Below are 21,693 nucleotides of genomic sequence, written 5' to 3' on the forward strand. Positions count from 1 at the left end.
CTTTTTTTTCTATATGGTTGCGGGGAGGCTTGTCCTACTATTTTAGGGAATGGGGGGGCCCATGGTCTGGTGTGAATCCAGACATGCCAGTGCCAACTGTGGCCAGCAAACCCCACACAACAACACATAGCTGGCTCTACCGTCTCCAAGGGATGGGAAGGATTAATTTAGCCAGGATGACAGTGTTTCATGGAGGTGTGGTATTGTAGCATTATGGCCATAGAACTGGGCTTGCAACTGTGGGTTTGATTCCCAGTTAGGGTAAGGGAGATTGGGGTCTGTTATGGCCCGGGGTGTTTTCTGAGTATGAAAATGACGCAAAACTGATCCATTGAAATCCTAGGTGAAAGAGGACGTTTATGGGGGTGTGCAATGTGATTTACAGCAGGCTAGCTTGTTTCTGATCAGGCAAAAGAAAACATTGGGTAACAGTGGACCCCGTGTCACAACAGAACCAGATCTCCCCTACTGCTGTGGTAGCCACTGAGCAAGGCACTCCTTCTAATCTTCTGCAAATATCCTGCGGTATACTTGAATTGTGTGTAGAAAATGTAACTAAGATGTATGTACCTATCTAAAAGTGCTTCCTAAATGCCAAAATATTATGTTGTTCTGTAGGCACCTCGCTCTGTCCATGGTGTGTCTGTATCCTTGTTCTATTTGTAATGTTATACTAAATTCCTTCCACATACCCAGCTTTGCATTCTTCCATGGTATTTTACAATATATGCAAAATATATGAAAGAAATAATGGGAATGTATTATCAGTGTATTATATTTTCTCGTGCATGTTGCAATCATGCAGATTACATTAAAGTTAAAATCACCCAGGAGCTACACTTGTGATGAAACCATAGGTAATGGGCAAAGGATGGATAAACTGGAGTAATTATAGTCTAGCCTAATTCTCAGATGAATGAAATAAATCTTATATGGAATTAGCCAACAGCATTCACCCTCCTTTTTTCCAATAAACAAAGAGGTAGGCCTATCCCAACAAATCTCAATTATTTTAAAATGAAATAGTGACAGGGTGTGATAGGTTCAAAGTGCTATTCCAACTGGGCAATAGTTTCGTTTTTAATAATGTCTACAATAGCTATAAACGTCTTTAGTTGCAGACACATGTTGATACGTTTATATATGCATACGTGGTTCAACAAAGTCTTCCATAGTCATGTAAATTCAAGTAGGCAACCTCATTAATGTATTTATTCATTCATTGCTTCGCTAAACCTGTGCTGAAATGACACCGAAAATATGGATGGTCGAATATTCAATGGAAATGCGAGAACTGAAGGTAAACTGGACTGGGACGCTGTTCGATTAGACTTCCATCAATGCGAAGAGAGATCTGCATTAATCAAGGATGATAGTTTTTTTTCCACGAAACACACGTTGACCATTCCACTGCTCTCCCATCTCAATGCAAACTCTTGCGCACCCTCTGGTGCTTGCTAGTCTCCCAAACTTCTTTGTGTTGCTTGCTTTGCAGATTGTCTTCCTTGTCTCTGTGGTTGCTCATTATTCAGACAGACGGAGCTCAGGTCATCTGCAGCTGCAGCATAGGAGAAGCAGGAAAGATGGCGATCATTCACTAGACCAGGCACACGCATGAGCTACAAAACAACTTTCAGAAAGATCGCTTTTCTGGACAAACCCGTAAGTAAAAATACAATTCCAAAACGTCAAGCTCAAAGCTGTATTTGTGATCCATATGCAAGACGTTGTGCTAGACCGAATAATCTGGAGAACGTCTCGTGAATGACCTGGAAAGAGCTGAAGGGTTTTCTTTTTTCTTAGCTAGCTAGTTTATGACCAGTCGTGGTGACTTGGGAGAGCCCGAGAGAGAACGAACATTTCAGAGCTGGTGCTGGCACCTTAACATGTAGCTAAAGTCAACTAGAGATCATGTCCTCTTCATTATTCTTACCACCCTTTTATTTATTGCTTTCGATACGTGGTTCTTTTGGAAAATCTGGACTCTGAAATGGACCTCATTAGGGATTGTGCTGTGTTGTGAGATCCAACATTGGAGAGTTTTATTTTGGCAAGCCTGGTCAGGGAATTTGCTTTCACCCTCTCAATCTATTATTCGCCTGCTTGAAGGAGAAGCCATTGCACGGATTGCTCTTCTCTCCCAGCACCAGCGGTACAGAGCTGAGCCTCCATTAGCGACAGTCTGGCATTGCCGCTGGTCCACGTCCAGACACTCACTTAAAGCCATGTCCAGTTATTCTGCTCCTACATGTCTTCTGTTCAGTTAAAATCTAAACTGTTGGATTTTTAACGTGCTCTCTCTCCTGACTGGAAGTACATAGTTTTGTGGCGAAATATTTTGCTTTGCAGTTCGGATTCTTTACGTTCTTTCTCACCCCCTGCTACGGCTGCAAGCTGGGGTTTTGGATGTCTGTGCTGTCAGTGTTCTGAAGTCAGGTATGTCATTGTGGGCTTCACCATAAAATGGAGGAAGGCAGATGAGTCTCTTAGGAGAGCCAGGAGTCAGACAGGATTTCCAACGCAAGAACAAAGGTTGACTTTCTTGTTTTGGTTATCGGTAGGAGTTACGTTCGTACTGGTTGTGCGTCTGCTGAGAGAAGAAGATTCCAAGTGCGATTTTTTTTTGCTGTGGCAGAAATGGTCATGGTTAAGTTTTCCTTTTGTAGAAAATGGAGGGCGTTAGGGCTTCCAGAAGCCGGACTGCGAGAAGGGTTGGAGCCGACAGTGTGAGGGTGAGAGAGGGGCATGGATGAGATAGGAATTTTAATGCTTAATTATTCAGTGGTAGAGCCTACAGGTTTTTAACGTTCTACAGAGTGGCCTTCAAGAAGATTGGAGAAGTTTATTCTTGCAGACTTTAAAAGTTCCTGGAATTATCTTCTACCCACTTGACAAATTAAATGGCATCAATTAACCTAACACTTTCCACCAAGGTAAAGATTTATGGAAAGTATTAGCTTGTACTGCTGAAAACAGAATTCATCAGAGAAAGTACATGTCTTGGATTTGTATTTAATTAAAGTGTCATGTTGAATTTGTTTGTGTTCACAAGTTCATTAGAGGCCATCTAAAGTGGCATTCATTCAAATTGTGGGATTCTGCAACCAATTCAAAGCAGCTTAATAACAATTTGCGCATTTTTACATTTGACATGAAATGGTGTGATGTGTGTTTAGATATTGTGGACAGTTAAAATCCAAAGTATAATCATCCAATTGATAAATCAATATAACTGCTGTATATAATATGATTTCCCTGAAATGCTCATAATTGTACCAACGCAGATGATTTATAGATTGAAATATTGATATTTATACAAATATCAACTGCAGTTTTAATGGTTAAATAGTTTTTTATAGTCACATTTTTGCTGGTATATAGTGTGAATGCACATTTCACACATTTCACTAGAATTGTTTTAAGCATGTTTTACTGCCTTTCAAGAGAAAAGGGTTTTTGCTGCTTCTGCAGTAACACTGTTTAGTATGGAATCTTGCTGACAAGCAGACAGAGCTAGACAGTCTTTCTGCGACAGACTATTGGCTACAAATGATCAAAATGGAGGCGTTTCTGATATCAAAACGAATTAAATTCTCAGAGATGGGTGCTGTTTTAGAGTGTTTTGTAAGAACTGTTGTGTTTGACTGATATGATTTCCATAGGAGGGAGTAGATGTTGGCTTCTTCACAAGGTCATGAGTAGATTGTTCCAATTTCAAAATTTTTAAAGCTGATATTGGCCTGATGCTGTCCAGCCCATCTCTTGTGTTCTCCCCAGTATAACCTTTCATTATGCCTGTGTACCTAGCTCTTGATCTGGATCCACCTGAAGCTTGCTCTGAAGGATTCTTTTCAATATGATGCATATTCTCTTTATTTTACATAAATAACTAACCTTAAGGAAAGCTAACATCTATAATTTTTCAGACCCGAGTAAATAGCATAGTAAAACATACAGGCCTGTTTCCTCCAAATGCCTCTTTGTTATACAACTTCTTTTGTAAAAGTTTGCTTGTGTCGGTCTCAGGTTTGATGACCTTTGTTTCAACAGGGTCATAAGATGCCTCCTGATGGTTAGTCTCAGCTATACCTGTTTGGATATTTATTTTCTGAAATCTGGGCTGTAGTCTTTATCTGTGGCTCCCCAGTGTATTATTCCTACAGGAAAATGCATTCCTATTCAATACTTATTTGATCCCTACAAAACTGAACTTGTGTGCAGTGACTGTAGATGAGATTGGATACTGCAGTAGACACATTTAAATTCCTACAATGTTGTCAGATTTTGTGGATTGTATTTCATGTGATTTGTGAGGTGGTCTAGAAATAAAATAGCCTCCTCACAGTCAGTAAATAAAATAAAAATAAAAACATTAATTGACAGGAAATAAGTAGAATAAGGGGGTGACTGTTACCCACTACTGACACCCACAGCTAGAGTTTCAGTGGTAGGCTAGTTTTGTAATGAATATTTAGAATTATTCAGCATTCTGATAACAACACACAAGAGGTTTTTCTACAAACTGGTCCAGGAACGGGTTTAAATTGGATTATTAATTCATTACAGCTTTGGGGGCATTGAGAAAATTAAGTGTTTCATTGTATGATGTGAAATTGATGGAATCAAACAACAGATTTTTGAAGCCAGGTTATTTGTAATGAGTATAGAAATTGTGCTAACTCTATATGAGGACAATTGTACCGTGAAAAGATTGAAGTAAGCACAGTCTGACAAAAACTGAATTTTGCTGCATGTTTAATAGCTTTGATGTACAGCTGCTTGATCTTATTTTGTTCATCAAAGACATTGCACCTGCAGCTGGCTGTAATTGGAGCGCTGGTTGACTAAGTTATGGCCTTAGTGCTACTCTTATTTATTTTATCCTTGCCTTTGGATGAAACTGAGTAATGGAATAATGTATAGTTCAGACTGGGAACACTAAATTTATATTAGCATTTTACTGGAAATGATTTTGAAATCTTTATTCTGAATAAGGTGAAGGGAATGGATTTAAACTTGTCTACATTTCAAGATCCTGATGGATTAACCGGATTAGCGTATGGTAAACTGGAAATGATAACTTCTGTTAATGATCAATTTATCTTTCTGGAAAAGATCCTAGTCAAAATTTAGTTTTCTTAAAGTGACAATATGTAAGATTCTCATTTTTGTTTGTTTCATGACATCTGCATTGGTAGGTGGTGATTGCAGTAGAATTGCACACTCCCCTGTCGCCTTTCACATATCGATAGTGTTGTCCATGTTGTGACACAACTCAATAGCTACTAGAGATGTTCCCGAATTGTACTCCCAAAGTGCAAATTATGTGTTTTATACAAATTTTTGAATAAAATTTGTTCCTTCCTAATTTCTTCAATATTATTTGTATTTGGAGGCTTACCATATAGCTAGTTGTGAGTAGCTATAGCCTTGTGGGCTGAAAATAGCCGAAGTTACTTGACTTGCTTTTATTAACTGGCTCCTGACATGAGCCAGTTTTGGGGTAGGCTTTTCACTCGCTGCATTTTTTTGGCACTGCTATGCGTGTAGTCACATTTTGACTAATAACGTTAATTCACTAATAGTTTCTAATTTGAGAGTGAAGTTTAAGTAGTCTCTAACTGTGTTGGCAGTGTTGTCTGTGTTGTCTGCTCACTTGTTCTGAAACTTAAAGGACCACGCTGGTATTTTGGAGAAAGGCCATTAGTCTATATTATTTTAGTTTTTACATTGTTTTACATCATACCTTCCAGGTAGCCTTGTTAAAAAGACAAGAAGATGAAAATACAGGATGGAACTTTTAACTAGCTTATAACATTCTCTCTGGTTTGTAGTCACACCTTCACAACAGAATATTTCTCTGCAAAGAAACTAACTAAAAAACAAGCAAAATGAAATCCATTTTGTATATCCTAGATTTGTATTGTTAACCACCTAGTAATTGGCTAGCTTTTGGTATTTAGCTAGTCGTTTTTCTATATGAATATAGTATTCATATAGGAAAGTATTTTGAACTGTATCTAACATTAGCATGGAAATGTTAGCCTCCTAGGCTATTTTCTCTTGTTTTAGGGGTAAGAGCTCTTTTTCCACCGTGCCATAAAATATTTGGCTCAATTGTTAGCAATTTTGTTCTACTTTTGCATACCATGTTAGCCTGCTATTTATTGTGTGAAATTCAATTTGATTCCCTAAAACAGTATTGGGTTCACTTATGCACCTTACTTGCAACAACATGCAGATAAAACTTCTCAAACATAGCTAGCTAGCGATCTAAACTCAAGTGGTAACACAGTCTCCAGTGGCATAATTCAACAACCTTACCAGTCTAAATGCTAGGTGCTAGTGTAACAGGTGAGAAATTGCCTGCGAACCCCGGCCTCTCACTCGTCCAAATATTTGTTGAACAAACGCGTTACCAGTCAGCTAAAGACAAACTCGCCCCTAGCCAAGGGCAACAACGTTCTTTTGAATTTGAGGGTTACGTCATCAGGGAGGGTTGTCGCGGTAATCTGCTACAAGCCTTCGCTTTCACTGCACTTCACCATGCTTACTAGCGAACTAGCTGAGCTAACCACGCTACACTAGCCTACCTCTGCATCCGTCCATGTTCTTCTCTTTCTAAAACACTGTTTGAAACAATGACCTGTTTAATTCTTGTATCTTTTTCAGATAGTTGCTTTGGTTTTCTTCGATAGCTCGACATGTTTGTAATCAAACTTTTTGTCGCCGGACCAGACTAGAGGCTGAAAATAGCTAATGCAATTATAATGTAATTATACATTTAGTTTAACCTTACCAGCAAAATAGTCACCACAAGGTTTCAACAAGCACACTATACAGCGATCAAAGGAAATTTGAGAAGTGATGAGAAAAGAAATGTTGAAATATACCAGTCTCGAAAGGGTTACAAAGCCATTTTTTAAGGCTCTGCGACTGCACCAAACCACAGTGAGAGCCATTATCTCCAAATGGAGAACACTTGGAACAGTGGGCAATCTTCCCAGGAGTGGTCAGCCTGCCAAAATTTCTCCAAGGGCACAGCAACGACTCATCCAGGAAGTCACACAAAATCCCAGAAGAGCATCCAAAGAATTGCAGGCCTCTCTACCCTCAGCTAATGTCGGTGTTCATGACTCCATAATGAGAATCAGACTGGGTTTCACAGGAGAGTAGCTAGGCGGAAACCACTGCAAACCAAGAGAAGCATCAGTGCTTATCTCACGTTTGCAAGCAAGCACCTGGATGATCCACAAGTCTTTTTGGATAATGTTTTAATGGACAGATGAGTCAAAGGTGCAGGGTCCCATTATGTCTGGCTTAAAGCAAATGTAGAATTTCATAGTCAGAACATCATACCAACAGTCAAACATGGTGGTGGTAGTGTGATGGTGTGGAGATGCTTTGCTACCTCAGGACCTGGACGGCTTGCCAATATTGAAGGAACCATAAAATTCTGCTCTGTACCAGATAATTCTTAAGTAGAATGTCTAGCCATCTGTCAGTGAACTGAAGTGTAATTAGGTTATGCAGCAAGACAATGATCCAAAACTGATTGGAATTTTCAGGGAGGAATACGAAACTATTCTTCCCCAAGAAAGTCACTCAAGCTTAGTTAGTTATTGAAAATTCTGTCTCAGGAATTGTTCCAGAATAACCCTTATGTGTTTGATTTGATCTGGCTGATAAGATGGTGGCATAGGTGATGTACACCTCCTCAGGCAACTATAACAGCTTGTAAATGCTTCCTGTAGTTGCTAGTAGTCTTTAAATTCTCGCTTTTTTTATTTTTCCCCATTCTTCCTGGTAGAACACTAGCTCAGAAATATTAATTCCAAAACCTTCATCTGTCTTCCCTGGAGGTACTTAATGGTTGATTTTGAGGTATGCTTTGGATCATTGTCTTGCTGGAATACCCAATCTCTCTTCAACTTCAGTGTCTGGACTGACCTTTGTACATTAGCCTCTAGAATTTCTTGATCCACTTGCTCAATATTGCCTGTGCCCCCAGCTGCCACACATCCCTAAAGCATAATGGATCCACCTCTATACTTCACAGTTGGCAAGGTGTTCTTCAGGTCTCAGGCCATTCTGTGAAATCTTTCTTGGTCTTCCAGACCTTGCCTTGACTTCAACTGTTCTACGAATCCTTGGACAATGGTTTAGAGAAACTCATGGTTGTTAACGCCAGACAGAACAGTCACTGCAGTTGGATATTTTAGAAGGCATGGAGAGAATAAAATTTTATACTTCAGAATAAAATGTTCAGCGCTGGAATTCATTGAAGCCCCAATGAGTAAATCACCTGGGTCTGGGCCTTAGTAATCATCTTAACAAAGAATCAAGTAACAAAGAATAATCCAAAAGGGCTGCCAAACTTTTACACAAGGCCATTTTCCTTTTTTATAATTTATAAACTGATTTAGAGTTTTCGATTGCATACAGATGCATTGTAACAGACATTTAAACCAGGGGTGCCCAAATATTTGCGCCTCATTTTAATTGTATTACTAGCATAATAGCCTAATTGAGGAGAACGGGTTATATTTGAATACTGTGCCTATATTAATTTCATAATTTCAATGCAGATGCAAACAAAACTTTTCTTAGAATTTTTCAAAATACTGAAGGTGTGCAGAGGACTCTCTACCAGTTAGACCAAACACCACCACAAGCCTTGCCCGGATGGGGCTACATCATTCCATTACTATCCTTTAGGAAATTTGTTTGTCTAAATAGATTAGTTATATGCCTTCATGACGGTGCAACCCCCTGCGGCAGGGCCAAGACTATGGTCTCTGGCTCCAATGTAGACAACCGTTTGTGAAACCAGGTCTTATGGTCACTAGGCAACAAGGAGTCATGTCTAAGGCCCCATCAATTATGGAATTGACATTCATGCAACTGCTGGTGCTTTTCGTTTTGTAGATGTGCACATCCGCAGAAATAGTGTGAAACACGCCGTTTCTGCCAGCTGTCAATAGAACTGGTCAGCTTGTTTAAACTGACCCGAGGCCACTTAAATCCATTTGTGGAATAGCATGAGTGTACGCAAAAAGGCTGCATCAACTTCCGTGTTTGTAAATGGGACGCAGTAAGCAAATTCTGATGCCACTGGTGCTGTGGAAAAATTCTGAATTCTTGAGAGTGGCTTGATTCTCCGCCAGTCCGCACTGACTGGACAAGGCGTTCTTTGAATATGAACAGTCATGGTCCTGTAGAGGGGATCCAATGGTGCCCAGAGGCAATGCAGCCGTTCAAGACAGATTAAATATTTAAGGTCTTGGGAGAAGGTCTCCCTGCTAAGTTAATATTAATGGATCTCTCATCTTTCCACCACAAATGGTATTACTGCAAGAGGGTGGTTTGGCTCACCTGGAGGGTAATTTCATTTATCAAATTATAAATAAGAAAAAATTAGATTCCTATGTTTAATTGTGCCCAAATGCATAAATCCCCACTTTTATAAAAAAAACAAAAAAAAAAACATGCAGTTGTCTTTTGATTAGATATTTAGGATTTGTCATTATTCACCTGTCTTTCCATATTTCAAAATAGTCAAATTTTAGAAATATATGTTTGTCCTGAAAAAAAGAAAACCAAAATACTAAATCCAACGTGTCATAGGAGGTCCACACAAAAGCTGTCCTGATGGTGGATCAAGCCTGCAGATCTGTAGGTATGTCCTCTACAGGTCTCTCCAAGTCAGTCGGTCTTGTAACCTCACCCGATGTAACCAAAGTAACTGCTATGTCAGGGCTGCACGGAAGGAGGCAAAGCTGAAAGTATTTGGCCGGGGTCCATGGGATTGGTCATTATGTGAAATCTGGCCTGTGCTTCCATCAGAACAACTACATTTTTGCATTTGACATGGGTGTGCTCAGTTATCATGGGACTATTTGATAGTGTCCAAGGATAAAAGAAGCCATCTAAAGGGTTTTGGAACAGTTAATTATGTCTACATTTGGCAGTGTGAACATGCTGAAGTCCATAAAGTTGGCAACGGCATGCAGAATGTAGTTGCAAGATAGGTGATAAGCAGAATTATTAGCTTTGTGGAATTGGTTGGTACTGCGTGGGTATAATAAATGGGTTCACGTGGAAATTAGTCTCGTTGATCTGGCGCGCCGTATATTGTTTCTCACTCATGCAAGGCATTTCTCACCAAGTACCAGATATGTGTGCTCCCAGTACATGATCTTTGAAGAGCTAACACATGCACTTTTTTTTCTTAAAAAAAATAAATAAATAGAATGTATGTTACCTTCAAAAACATTGTCCCTGATAGATGCAATAATACATATTTGTGGAACGGTATTTCTTGATTGACTGTTCTTTAATCATAAAGACCTTTCCTTAAATCCTTACACTTCTGTATTAATTCTGAAATTGGTGGGGGGGATTCAAATATCTAATTTTAATAATATCATATTTAATATTTAGTAATAATATTTCATAATATGAAACTCTTAACAGCAGTTTTGGATTGCTATACAGTAACTCATCATTTTATTATTATTATAATTATTATTATTAACATAACATAACTGTATTACCAAAAAGGATACCATCAACTATTATTATTATTTTTATTGTTTTATTATAAAAAAATATTATAGGAAGAAAGAAACCAAGAAGGCAAATTTGTCCTGCTGTATTCTAACGCCATCCATGCAAAAGGCACCAATTATGTGCTTATTAGCGAGAAATTGGCAACCCATTAAGCTTGTTTTAGCACTTAATAAGTGCCGATTAGACATTTGATTTTCTTATGCATATTCATATATTTTATAGGCCTCATGTTCAACCTGGATATTTTATTTTATTTTTGGAACCTTTTTAAAAAAATCTATATATATTTTTTTTAGCAGTCAAGCAAGTTCTCCGTTTCTTATACATATAAATTGAAACGATTGGTAATCATAGGAACATCAACATTTTTTGTGCTGACTGGAGGATTTGGAATACAAATTCATTGTAAGGCTTGCATACTATTTAATATCTTAAACTTGTTGTTGATTCTTATACATTTATGTGGCTTTTGTTTTTAAGTGCAAGTGTTTGCATGTCAATTGCTCAAATTACATAAATGTATACTGTGGGAGTGTAGTCTAAATATTTGTACCTTCTTAAGTAACAGTAATGCTGCATTTTTCAAAATTGTGTAGCTAATACACCCAGTTTATTTGCCTATTTGCAGCAAATTAGTTGTGAGTTTAGCATGTAGCACCTAATAAATGGTAAGTAGGTTATTGTGATGCTTATACATTTTCATATGTCATTTATACGTATATGAGTCATTTTAGCTCCTTATATTATTTCCAACTATACGAGTAAATAACCTATGTAATATGCCACAAAAGTGATCGTATGATTTGTTGGTGTGACTGTTTTCTGGGCCGCTTTATTTTTCCAGCTTTTCCCAGTTTTGTTGAAGGAAAATATTAGTGGGTGTCATTATTTGGTAAATTATTTCTATGTGATCATTCTACAGGATTTCAATTTTTGAACATTTTCCATTGTTGATTTGGTCAAAACTGCTGTATTGCTGAGAGTAACAAAGTTTCATTCTCATAATAATTAAATGTACGCAATTGGTTTGCTCATGCTAATTTTAGAACTAGGCTCACTCATTGACAATGAGTCAATGAGCCGTAGTCATCTCTACCACTAAGATGTTATTTGCAATTAGATTATTACAATTACCATGTTATTATGCCTTTGTAGAATATATCACGGTGCGTAGAGTGTAACTGAAAAGGGCTTGCAAACGATGGGACACGGATAGCATTATTAAAATTCAGATGACATTATTATAATGAATAAAAAAACATAGTATTGAAAGATGAAGAGCAGGCAATGGTTTTTTATTTGGTAGTACCAACAATGTTGATGGACTGATATACATTAAAACAGTTTAAAGAACAATTAAACCAGGACCATAAAGTGTATGACCTGGGCTTGTAATGCTGACGTTGTAGATTTGGTTCCCTGGCGGAGCACTGATGTTACACCCTTGAGCAAAAAGTGAAATCACTCTGGATACAAGCACCTGCTAAATGCCTAGAAACAAAAATGTAATTTAATTTAGCAAAATAATGATTAACTTAATATCGTATTAATATGTTGCATAATGCAGTTTTCATAATTAGAAAATGAATTACCATAGCTATATAAGAAAATATCATTGTGAAATGTAGCCATTGACTCCAAATGCCATATCATTACTTTATGAATTTTAGATTCGGTGATAATTTTGTCCTAATTTCTTTCATCATAAAGAAGCCTGAGGTAGCATGATCCAGGCATTTTAATGTCTAATTCCATTTATAAAGGAATCGGATCCAAGGGAATCTTGGAAGTTGCTGGAAGTATGTTTGCTGGTACCTCTCCCTGAACACTGTAAAATGTAGACAAGGTATGGACAAGACGTTGTAAAAGCTGACCACAAACGATGATCTCTGTCCTGCTCTCATTGGCCTCGGTGACAAAAACAAACATGAAGAGGAACTGGCTCAGGTCTTTGGTCTCAACCAGACGGTCCCATCGGTGCAGGAAGGTTGCAATAATGCCAGTCGAGAGGGTATTGCATTGCCTTGGCTTTGAGGATCATAAAATGGGGGACAACCGGCCACAGTTACTTTGGAGAATGCGGTAGGCAATCTAAAATGGAGGCATCTGTGCCGAGCCAGCATTCTTGCTGCCTCGGCTGTGATGCATAAGATAATTCTGTCAGGCCAGATGCAGCCGTTGAGGGAGGTGGCTTCTTGAGCAGGTTGTGTAATAGTCTTTTCAAGCAGTGAACGTTGAACCTCACTTCTCTTTGGCTCTGAATGGTTTGGTGTTCTGCTTTTGTGAAACGGTCGCGTGTCTTCATTCAGAGGTCTTAACTTGGTTTGGACTACAAGATGTTGTCATCACACCATTTTAACAACGCATGTTACAGTTATGTTCATGAAAAAATTATGGAATGCTGGGAAGGAATTTATAAAAGGAGCCTGTTTCTGTCGGTTGGCTAATGAAACTATAGATGGCAGGAATAATATTGAAGGCTGTTTTGGTGCACCTACCAAAATATTTGATTCTTTCGTCTTGTAATTGAGAAATAGACTGACCCTAAGTCTATTGCACCAGTCTCGGAAGAAGCAATCAGCTTTCTGAGGAGGGGGAAAAAAGGTTTCCTTTTCCACGGTGTATCTTTGATTCTAGGCTGATATGAACAATTATGCTTGACGGAAAATGTCTTTGTGTAGCAGGCCCATGATACATAGAGCTGCAGGCTGATGGTAAGCATTAAGGGCCAGCTGGGTAAGGTCAGGTAACCATCTGTGGTCTTGTGGAAGCTTTATGTGACCTTGCGTGATTGGTTTCAAGTCATCAAAGGGCAAATTACTTGATCATTTCACTTGGTAGATGTCACTTGGGACATGTTGCTGTCAGCGTATGGTATTGGCTTGTAACGGTACTATTACATACCATTTCATTACAATAAATGGCAAGTAAAGCTATTTTTGAGACCGGTTAATCTTGCAGCCGTCAGTATCATTTGTAAACATAATGTAAGTTGCAAATGTAAGAATGGAAAATGTTTTTGCAACTTTTTCCATCCTGTATGCTAGAAGCAATAAGTGATGTCTGTGAATCAAAAAATTGTAAGAGGAGGACTATTATATTTTAATTGTATTTTTAGCAAGTGATCTGTATTGTAATATGTACTTAAATGCAGGTGACTAAATTTAAATGGAGACAGTGTGCAAAACGTCATAGTGTAGTTTTGAGGCAAGTGCCCAAAGCAATATCCACTGTACCTAAAGGTGAGAACTGATAATACAGAGCATCTCCTTTCATTGGCCCCCAGTCAGGCAGAGTGCCCGATAAGCTTATTTAAATCAGGAAATTGGGTTTAGGGTTTGCAAAAAAATGAGAAATGTTATCACATAACAAAAGTTACATATATTCACGTAGTGTTCTGGAGAGAGGCTCAACTAATCACTGTCTACATTGGTAGCAACAAAGGGAACAAAATAACGCGACTACCTCCGGTGGAAACCTTCGCACGCCTAGCGCACGGAGACCTGAGCATTCACAACGCTTCTGTTCCAGTGGAGTGTTTTTTTTTTTTTTTTTCATCCACAGGGAACATTGTAAATTAAAACGTGCAATACTTGCCTCGAACCAAGTGGATTGTCTTGTGTTTTCGGGATAATACAACCTTTAAAGGAATTGTGTATGTAAAATTTTCAAGTTGAACATTACCTTCCTTTGCCTTTGTACTCTTCTTGAACTTTTAGGCACATAACCGAATGTGCCTAAAAATATCCTCTATAGATTATGGCAATGTGATAATTATGCAATACATATTTAAATATAATTGCATTTCTTGAATACAATAATCAAATTTCATTTAATTTTGTGTCCACTTGACAGCCCTCAGCCACTTTACCTTTTTTTTTTTCTAATATAGGCCTACCACGTCATGACACTTTGTATAGCAAGTGGCTTCTGGCTTGAAGTAAAGCATAGCAGAACTGAACTTCTATGAATTAGCCTAAATGGCCTCCTCGCTACATACAGTATAATACAAAATATGACGCTGTACAGTAAGCAGGGGAGTCAAATGTGAATTGCCCTGCTCTTTTAATGTCCTGGAATATGACATTATTGAACGTTGTTGTAAAAATAAAATAAAAAAGAGAAAAAGAAACGCACACATTTAAAGGGGCATCTGTTGAGTGTTTTCAGAGATGCTTCCTGTTAGTTGGTTAATGGTTGACCTAGTTCTGTTGCCATATGCTTCCTGGAACAGATTTTTAATGACTTGTTGTGAAGAACCGTTCTATTTGAGGGAAGACGACTTCAGCTGTCAAGAACTAATCCAGATGGAGGTCCATAGATGTCAATAATATTATAATGTCAATGGTGTACTTTTGGATTATGTAGGAATTATGTGGGGTTTTCTAACCATGGAATGGCTCAAATCAATTTACAGGTTAATTGATACCAGAATATAAAATATTCTGGCATGGCCTCTAACCAACCCTATGGATGGAACTATTTTGAATGCTTCCCAAGTGCATGTGAATGCTGTGTGAAATCAATGGCTTACCTCTGTGTATTATGATGTCCTCACATGAGTTTTAACATATGTCGAAAGTGTGCTTGTATTTGAATTTCAGCTGAATACTATGTGGGACGTGTACAGTATCTGTACAATATGTACGTGCAGCATATGTGTTTTCTACTGTAATACTGGGTACCCACAACCTGGGTAAAATGGGCATATGTGGTCTTAAAACATTATGCTCCACTGCACAGAATAATAGGAAAGGGACTGGAATGGAGGCTACCCAGGTATTGCTAGGGAAAATGGCATGGTTCATTCATATACTCTTCCAGCAATCAGTTGTTTGCAACTACATGTGCAATGTTGTGTGCAATGTTTGGACTGTAGATATTTCACCCGAAATGGAAAAATAATGCGAGCATCAATCACAGCCAGGAATATGTACAAGCATGCGATTCTTTCCCCTTTGATACTGGGATGTGTCTTCTTATCCATTATTGCAAACAGTCCAGTTCAAACGCCCTACCCTCTTCAAGCTGGAACATGAAACCGAGAAGTGATCTGTAGGAACGACTGGTGTTTTAACTTGTAGGTTGTGTGTTGTAGCCCCACATGCAACTACAGCAGCTTAAAACATTAGTTGTGAAGTGCTGTATTCATTGGGAAGATTACCTTGTGCTTGAGTTTTCATCCACCTGAGCATGGTATAGGGATAACTGATGTAGTAGGGTTTTATCTGCCAGATTGCAACCTGATTTTCCATGACTATACAGTCAAGTGAAAAAGTATTTACCCCTTCTTGATTTCCTTTATTATTGCGTATATTTCACACTGAATTCATACAAGATGTAATATTACACAAAGGTAACCTGAGCAAACACAAAACATTTTTTTACAATTATCGTTTCATTGATTTCATGAAAGAAAGTTCTCAAACATCCATGTCACCCCTGAGGAAAAAGTAATTGTCCCCTTAAATTTAATAACTGGTTTCACCACCTTTATCAGAAATTGCAACTATAAGCAGTTCCTATAATTTGGTATCAGTCTTTAACATCACTGTGGAGGAATTGTAGGCCACTCTCCTGCTTTAATCAAGACAAATTGGTAGGTTTTTGAAATAGACCACTCCAAAACTTTAATGTTGATTCTTTTCAGTTAATTAAATGTGGACTTGCTTTTGTGTTTTGGATTATTGTCTTGTTATGCTTCAAGTATGCTTCACCTCATGGACAGATGATCAGACATTCTCCTTAAGAATGTTGGTACAGAATTTATGATTTCCTTCACTAATTTTGAGGTCCCAAGGCAGCAATGCATCCACACACCATCACACTAACGTCACCATGTTTGACTTTTGGTATGTTCTTACTGTGAAATTCTTTATTTCTTTTATTCTTTACACCAGCTTTGCCTCATCTGCCCATAGAACATTGTCCCAAAAGGCTTGGGGATCATCCAAGTCCTTTTTTGCCGTTGTTAGGCGAGCATTGATGTTGTTCTTGGTTCGCAGTGGATTTGACCTTGCGACTCTCCTGAATCCCTTCTTTGCCCAGTCTCTTTCTTATTGTAGTGTCATGAAAACTGATATAGCTGAGGCTAGAGAGGCCTGCAGGTCTTTGGATGTTCTTCTGGGATCATGTGTGACTTCCTGGATTAGTTGTCACTGTACCCTTGGAGGAATTTTGTCAGGCCAGCCACTCTTGGGAATGTTCCAGTTGTTCTCCATTTGCACATAATGGCTCTCACTGTGGTTCATTGGAGTCCCAGATCCATAAGGATGGCGTTGTTACCCTTTGCAGACTGATATTTTTTTTCTCATCTCTTCTCAAGTTTCCATTGATCATGGCATATCAAACCTATGAGTTTGTCTGTACTAGAGATGAATGGTAATGGCATTTATATAGCGCCTTTATGCAAAGTGCTGTACAATTGTTGCTTTTCATGTACCCTTTCACACACACACGCACTCACACACCAACGGCCATTGGCTGCCATGCAAGGCACCAACAAGTTTGTGAGAAGCAATTGGGGGTTAGGTGTCTTGCCCAGGGACACTTCGACACACATGTATTCAGCTGAATAGTCACAGTTACATTTTTAGGCTTAAAGTATGCCTTCTCTATGAAGGTACAAGGTAAATTAATATAAAATGGCGAATCAACAACTGTCATATAATTGTTTTATATTCCTACTAGCCTAATACGATAAAAAATAATGATGTGTACACGTCTACTAAGGTGAGCCCAAACGCCCATCACTATGATTTCTGAAGCCTATTGTTAGGCCTATGTCTCTGCCTTTTTTTTTGTCTTCTTATGTCTCAGCCTCCTAATTGCTTACTTGACTGTCATTGTCGCAACTGTCCAAATGCCAATGACAGAATCCAAAGGCAATGAAACACCTAGAATCAAGACTAGACACTGAAAGGTTTCTTATAGCGGCAATAAGGACACTATTGAATACACCTGACTAATCAACAGCAGCTGAGAAGCCAACTGTCCAATCATGTTTGGTCCCCTAAAATGGGTACTATGTATAAAAAGGATGTAATTCCTACACGGATCACCTGATATGGATGTACAGTAAATACCCTCAAAATAAAGGTGACAGTGTGCATTTTAACCTCTTCTTAATTGTTTCATTTCAAATCCGATGTGCTGGAGCACATAGCCAAAATGTCCCACTCCCGTAATACTTACAGAATGCACAAGTATAGTAATATGAGAGGACGGGGACACGTTATTTACATCGCAAATATCAAAATACCAATATCACAATTCTGTGTTGCAAACTTAATTATGAATTTTGCTACATTTGGTTTCAGTAGGGCTTCATTCTTGCCACTACTGTACAAGTCAGCTTTGTGGAGTGACCAGGATATTGTTGACATTTTCCTCCATGTCAGCCTTTGATCTTTTAGCTCCTTCGCCGCCACCATTAGCCTTTATGGTTTACCTCACCAGGGACGGTCTGATATGCAGTGTCCAGGTGGTATATTACACCTTCCACTTCTTAATGATTTACTTGATTGTGCTCAATGGGATATTCAGCGATTTTGGCAATTTCCTCCTTGCTTAGCTAGCTCCAGTATAGGTTATAGTGAATTGTAACTGCTTGTTAAATCATTCCATCTTGGTTTGAATGAAATGGTGGTCCTCAACCTGGTCGCCAATAGCGGTGAATAGTCAAGTGAGCTGCAATAGTCAAGTCAAATCAAGTAAGCAGCAATGATCCACAAATTGCATTTTTACAGCACTGATTGGCTACCGTTGAATTACACATATAGGAATTTAATATGGACAGATAGGAACTGTGTGTTTTATGCTGCTTTAGAAACAGCAGCACCTGTCTATATTTACTTTAGCCAGCAGCCCTCCTGTAATGTACCCTGCTCCTGCGAAATAACTGAAGCTAAGTAGGTGTGAGGTTCTTTGATATTTACGTCGGTGACCTTTTGGAAAAACTAGGCTACTTCTGGACGTTGTATTGGTAGTCCAGTTGCTGTCTTTGCATTTCGAGCAATAGACCAAGACTGCTATGGTCATCAAAGGCCCAATGAAACTTACAGTGTAGCAAAGAGACAGTTACCTATTTCTTTGGCGGAATTCACAACCTGGCTCTGAATGTGCCGACTAGTCATCGTCCTGTTTAATGTGCGCAGTAATTCCCTCCTCCTCTACCTCAGCTGATATGTGATTGCTCTGACACAAAGCGCTGTGCATCACCCAGACGGCTGCTATTGTATTGTTTGTGGATGATGCGAGTTTGTACTTCACTGTGAAGGACTTTTGGGATCATGAGCTGAGTGAGTATTGCAAGCGCAATCCAATTTTCATTACTAAGCTGAGAAACCAGCATTTAGCACCCATGAATTACCATATAAAGGGTCCGCTGTGTGAAATAAGGCATTTGTAGAGTTATTAACTCAGTTGTCATGGTGGTGAGGGAGTTACATGTCCTAAAGAACTATTTTCTATGTAAATAATAGCCAGTGTCCTCCATTTTATGTTGTGAAACGGCAGCAGAAGCTAGTTATTATGGGCCCTTTGTCATCCCCAGATGCGTACACACCACAGCATTACTCCTAGATATTTTGCAGTTGAGTGTGTTGGTTGGTATGAGTTGGACTATTGGTTAAGTAGGCGAAGGTAGACTTCAGAACCAATGGGGGTGGGTGATGGGAGTTTCAACAACAGCGTGTTAACAGAGAAGGGGGAGGGATAAACAGTGTTGTGGTTTCAGGGTGTTTTTTGCTGCAATTCTTCTCTGGCCTTTCGAAGTTCAAAATGACCTTTTGTGCCTCCTTTAAAACTACATGTTTTTTTTAGAATGGACATACCCTGTAGGCTACGTTTGACCTGATCACAGACTATTGATGAGAGACAAATTAATAACTATGAAGAAGATGAGTTTGTTTATTGACGGATATATATGACAGTTGGTCTTTCTGTTTGAGAGTCCATACAAGGAAGGACTCTTTGATGGTAGGACCTGCTCTTAGCAATGGGATCTAGGGCCTGCAAACCACAGGCCCCACTGCACCATCTACTGTATATCTCTTCCACAACATTGGTACAACCAAATTAATCTATACACATGTACCCTTCAGAAGTATGTTATTTTTTATAAAATAATATTTCAATATTTTCACAATTGCCGTTTCCTGATCCAAAGGATGATCAACCTTACTTCACCAAGTCAAATCTGAAGTCAAAAGAAATTTCATAATGGTTGCATGCCTCTCAGACAAAGAGCACGATTGTCGAAAGATTGTAGTTTACAGACCAGGTGTCTGTTTGATGCCAAAATCCCTCACTGAGTAACCCCACAGTCTTCTGTCCATGTATGTCCAAGTTCAATATTAACATACTGTATCAGTTTTGTTGCGTGAACATAATAGTGAACATAAATCCAAAAAGTACAATCTTATGTACAGTGTTGTATGGTTTACATACAATCCCTGATCACTCCCTACTCCCCAGCTAGACCACTCCGGTCTGCCAGCTCTGGTTGCCTTACGGTTCCCTCTTTACGTGCACCTGGCGGTCGAGCTGCACGTTCACGCCTGTTTTCCGTTCTGGTTCCTCAGTGGTGGAATGACCTGCCTACCACTGTCAGAACTGCAGAATCCCTCCCCCTATTTCGACGCAGACTCAAAACCCACCTTTTCAAACTCTACCTTAGTCCTCCCTCCTGATTTCCCCTGCCCCTCCTTTCTGATATCCCTATCCTTGTCTAACCCCACCCCCCCAAAAAAAAAAAAAAAAAATTTCAAAAAAAATTGATGACAACTATGTTTAGAACAGCATTTCCTGTGTATTTTGCTAGTTTCTGGATGTGATGCTCTGACTTATGGTAGAACCTATGCACTTGTAAGTCGCTTTGGATTAAAAGCGTCTGCCAAATGACTAAAATGTAAATGTTTAATATTCTTCAATTAGCAGTAATATTTAGAGGGCCATGCTTGGCCCTTTAAATATTACTGCTAATTGAAGAATATTAAACTGTAACAAAGAATGGAGAAGGAAAATGTGCTGGACAAGCAACATCAAAATTAACTGAAATAATAATCCAAGGTCTTGTTAATTGTCTTTGAATGCCAGATTTGGTTGATGGAGTGCGCTCACTGATGAATGTAGAACTGTTAGAGATGTTTTGCTTTGTTTCCCTTCTTCTCTTCCTGTGTTTAGATTTTTTGATTGTGTATGATGGAATCTTGTTCTTGAACTGAAAGAACCAGATACCTTTGTCTAAGAAGTATTTGTCAGCACCTAGGCTAGTTTCTGAATATGATCCTTCACCTTGGAATAAGGAGGGATGAATCATGCCTGGGCCATACATAAAATAATCAGTATCCTCATCCAAGTGGTGAGATGGTGGACCAACGGTTAAGGACAAAACCTATGTGCTCCTAATCAGCTTAAAGCTAGCTTATTCAAAGGCCCTCTTTCAGACCGCAGCTGCTGCAGACGAGTTTAAGTAGAGGGTGTGACTGCTGGCAGCTCTTCGCCGATGCAGAGAGACCGGTTGGTGATTAACAAATGTCAGTAGACTTTGGAATCTGGGGAGCAGAGTCAGATGGCTTTGTCTATGTGCTGTGAGGAAAGTCTCCCAGGTGGCTGGGTCATGGCTGGCATGTCTCTCCCCCCTTCTCTTTTCACCCAAGGCTGCAGATGTTTTCTGAGCTGAAAAAGGAAGTTCAGACATGCTTTGCATTTTTAGACCCCCTTGTGGAGCTTAGTTGGCAGTTCCCATTTTCCCCCCAGTTTGAAGAAGCATTTGTCTGACCCTACATGTCTCTGCTATCTTTTTCTGTTCCAAAATATGACATGTATTGTTCCAGTATATGAAAAGTGTAAGCTGGCAGATGCACTGGTTTGTCGAGCTGTGAAGGGAGAGGAGTTGGGTACATCTGGCAGATAGATTTCTGTCAGATGCTCTCTGGTGACTGATTTCCTGTGATGAGGATCAGATCAGTGGGTCCATGTTGTAAGCAGCCTGGACACCTCAGCAAACATCTTTGTCTCCTAAAATGGCTGCCCCTGAAGCTCTCAGGATCCGAGCAGCTCGGAGCTTTTCCCAGTGAGCTGGTGAAACTATGACGGATATCGCCCATTAACATGGTT

General features: G+C 39.1%; 1 protein-coding gene across 3 annotated transcripts in view; it reads left to right on the forward strand.

Moving 5' to 3' along the window:
- Positions 1-1,550: 1,550 nt before the first annotated feature.
- Positions 1,551-21,693, forward strand: part of znf462 (zinc finger protein 462) — a 43,689-nt gene continuing 23,546 nt past the window's right edge. For all 3 annotated transcript variants that reach the window (XM_061215873.1, XM_061215875.1, XM_061215874.1), the window contains exon 1: positions 1,551-1,662. The gene's annotated coding sequence lies outside the window, so the exon portion shown is untranslated. The remainder of the gene's footprint in view (positions 1,663-21,693) is intronic.

This window comes from Conger conger, chromosome 12 (assembly GCF_963514075.1).
Source record: "Conger conger chromosome 12, fConCon1.1, whole genome shotgun sequence".
Taxonomy (NCBI): Eukaryota; Metazoa; Chordata; class Actinopteri; order Anguilliformes; family Congridae; genus Conger; species Conger conger.